Source organism: Eptatretus burgeri, chromosome 12, assembly GCF_056783735.1.
Source record: "Eptatretus burgeri isolate ZD-2024b chromosome 12, Ebu_testis_v1, whole genome shotgun sequence".
In the NCBI taxonomy this organism is placed as follows: domain Eukaryota; kingdom Metazoa; phylum Chordata; class Myxini; order Myxiniformes; family Myxinidae; genus Eptatretus; species Eptatretus burgeri.
Window position 1 is genome coordinate 39,916,725 of NC_140972.1, and position 3,573 is coordinate 39,920,297.

Genomic DNA, 3,573 nt, shown 5'->3' on the forward strand with positions numbered 1-3,573 from the left:
CACCCATAACGTCGTTGAAAAACCTCAAGTTATTTAGTTTACCGATTCTCCGTTGGAATTACTGCACTGTATACTGTAGTTAGCGCATTGCCCGGTACTGTACTGTACCGTATGTGCTTGGCGTACTGTACTGTATGTGATTGGTGTACTGTACTGTATGCGCTTGGTGTACTGTACTGTATGTGTTTGGTGTACAGTACTGTATGTGTCTGGCGCACTGTACTGTATGTGATTGGTGTACTGTATGTGTTTGGCGTACTGTACTGCATGTGTTTGGCGTACTGTACTGTATGAGGTTGGTGTACTGTACTGTATGTGCTTGGCGCACTGTACTGTATGAGCTTGGTGTACTGTACTGTATGTGTTTGGTGTACTGTACTGTATGTGCTTGGCACACTGTAGTGCATGTACTTGGTGTACTGTACTGTATGTGATTGGTGTGCTGTACTGTATGTGCTTGGTGTACTGTACTGTATGTGATTGGTGTACTGTACTGTATGTGATTGGTGTACTGTACTGTATGTGCTTGGTGTGCTGTACTGTATGTGTTTGGCGTGCTGTACTGTATGTGCTTGGTGTGCTGTACTGTATGTGATTGGTGTGCTGTACTGTATGTGCTTGGTGCACTGTACTCTATGTGCTTGGTGCGCTGTACTGTATGTGCTTGGTGCACTGTACTGTATGTGCTTGGCGCACTGTACTGTATGTGCTTGGTGTACTGTACGCCGTTGCTATGAGACGAGAATGAAACAACTATTCACTGGACGGATCGAAGCGCAGGTTGGAACGGTCCGTTCGTTCGTTCTCCTGATTGTTGTGATTTTCTTGCGAATGGACAAACGTAATTATATCGCATCGTTCGAACTTCCCCGACATTAATAAACGAATTATAATCAGGACAATGAGATTGGGAGCAAGGTATTTACAGTGTTGTCTCCTTGGGTTTTCATTTGAAAGTTGTCATTGTGGCCTTGCACCGTTTCGTGCGTGGAATTGTGTTGATGTGGATATATCGGGCTTTGTGTAATATATAAATTATAATGGGGTAAAGCATTTTTATTATTAGGGACGGTGCGGAGGGTGGAGGTCGGAGTCAGACAATCTTGCTTGTTGAGCTGTTGGAATAACAACGACCTGTCTTTTCCCGCCAGATTTGTTCACTAACTCTACCGAGGTAGTGAAGGTGTGCAACGTCGGACAAAATCTGATTAACTGTCGCCACAGTTGCCAGAATGCAGTTATCGAGCCAGAATCGGTCCAGCCTGGCGTCATTGGATGGCTAACTTGGTTACCAATGTACATTGCACTGGTGCCCACCCCTGGCTCTTCTATCCTCCCAGTCACTCCCAGTTCTCTCCCCCCAATCATCCCCGGCTCTCCCATCACAATCACCACCAGCTCTACCCCCCCTCCAATCACCCCCGGCTCTCCCATCCCAATCACCCCTGGCGCTCCCCCCCCAATCACCCCCGCTCTCCCCCAATCCAGCTCTACCCCCTCCAATCACTCCCGGCTCTCCCATCCCAATCACCCCCAGCTCTCCCCCCAATCACCCACGGCTCTCCCATCCCAATCACCCCCAGCTCTCCCCCCCAATCACCCCCAGCTCTCCCCCTCCTCCAATCACCCCTGGCTATCCCATCCACTCGCTCCACCCACCATCATCCCCCTCCCCTCAATCGCCTCAGCTCCCTCCAACCTCCCCCCCCCACCTACTCTGCCTGCGTCCCTGTTTATGTAAATAAAATACAGTAATAAAAATGTGACTTGATTATGACAACAAAGCAATGTGCTCTGCCTTAAGATAGCTTCATTAACCAGTTACAAGGTATTTTCATTTTATATCCAAACTTATTCGTGATTCAGAAAAAGTAGAGTGAAACAAACTCGTTTTATTTAACTACAACAAGCAAATATTTCAGAATGAGTGTTGTTTTAGAATTTTTATGTTTCTTGTTGCTCTGAAAATCCGGTTCATATGAATTGCTAATATTATTTTCTTGATGCCAGAATTTTCATCGGTTACCAAAGAGTTGCCATGCAGACATTATATGATCAAAAGTGATCGCATTTTTGTCCAGTTCCTCATGAATGATGATTACTTTCACGAGCCAGGGTCTTACTACGGTCCAAGAGGTCCAAATGACTTTCCCAAGGAACCGGGCACCTTATCCCCTGATGGTCCAAAGGACATTCTCTTTGTGGTCAATCACAAGGGTTCGTCGAGTGTAACAGGTCTTGCAATATTTTCATCATTAATTCACTTGGGCTTGCAGGATAGCCTTGAGGTGCTCACTCCTGAGCTGTCTATCTTGGGTTCGAATTCCGACCCAGCTATAAACTGTCAACCCGGTGGTTCACAGGTGGGGCGATTCATCAGTGTGCGCCGTCCCTCGGATGGACGTTAAACTGGGCGTCCTGTCTACCTACATTAGTTGGTTGACGTTAAAGATCTCACGGTGTCCTTCGTGAAGACGAGGCGAGTTATCGCCGGCATCCTGAACAAATTACGAATGACTGCTCTAACATACAGGGGGCATTGCATCTGCGGCACAGCCGTGCTTTGAGCAATGATGCAAACCAGCAATTACGTGCTGCACACAAAATTATGATGATGATGATGATGATGATTATTATTATTAATTTACTTTTTGTGAATGCAAACTCAAAACATGAACGTACACAGAAGAAAGAACGGAGCCAGAATGTTCACTGAAATAAACGAATTTATTTAACTTCACGCGTACGTGCAATCACAATTCGCAAGTGATAACATAATTTTTTTTTATCAACATAATAAGACTTAATGACGTTGAGAGATTTATTTTTGTGAATTCTCTCTTTAGGATCAAACTGGACCATCGTTGTGGCTCTGAACCACTGCATTCAAGCTGAGAAGGTGAAAGAAAGACACAAGTCACACACTTGTTGAATGAGTTGAAATTGAAATTGAAATGTAATGAGTTGCCCATTTCTGGTGACTATTTGACCCTGACACTGTGGAACACAGATTTGCTGTATTCAAAGAGTTGCAAGGTAGTTGAAACTGCTTGCAGGAAAAGACCTCACCCAGGCTGTCCTTCCCAAACAGCCTTTGCACACTTTGGTTCAGCTCACCGGAACACAGAGTATGTTCTTCTGAGCACAGGTTCTCATACTGCAACTGCAGCTTTGTTTCTATCACTTGCTATCTCCTCCTCACTTGCAGTGCACTCCACCAACCTCTACTTGTTGCTGTATAGGTTTTTGTATGGCAACCACGCCAACCCGAAGTCACCAGGCAATTCCTTTTACACCAGCCAATCGAAACGTGTAACCTGGCCACAAGGGTGTGGCTCTTTTGTGCTCTGTCCTCACAACCTTCCATACCATAACATAATCTTTTATCCACACCTATCTTGTAACTGACACCATTTGGGTGGCTATGGTCTGGCAGGGGCACCACAGCATCTACTCTTAAGAGTTAATTATCCCTATGCTTTCGAAAAAATGGGGAGGGGTGGGGGGATATTGTAATTGTCTATGTCTGTCCATTGTCTGTCTCTCCATCTGTCTGCTCTCTCAGTCAAGCTA

At 45.5% G+C, this 3,573-nt stretch overlaps 1 protein-coding gene across 8 annotated transcripts in view; it reads left to right on the forward strand.

The window, feature by feature from the left end:
* Window positions 1–595: 595 nt before the first annotated feature.
* Window positions 596–3,573, forward strand: part of LOC147015466 (uncharacterized) — a 25,113-nt gene continuing 22,135 nt past the window's right edge. For 2 of the 8 annotated variants that reach the window (XM_085850250.1, XM_085850249.1), the window contains exons 1-3: window positions 596–918; window positions 2,847–2,899; window positions 3,011–3,128. The gene's annotated coding sequence lies outside the window, so the exon portion shown is untranslated. Of the gene's footprint in view, window positions 919–1,151; window positions 1,297–2,846; window positions 2,900–3,010; window positions 3,149–3,573 lie in introns of all 8 variants that reach the window. The other 6 variants (XM_085850251.1, XM_085850255.1, XM_085850252.1 and 3 more) reach the window with 6 other exon arrangements.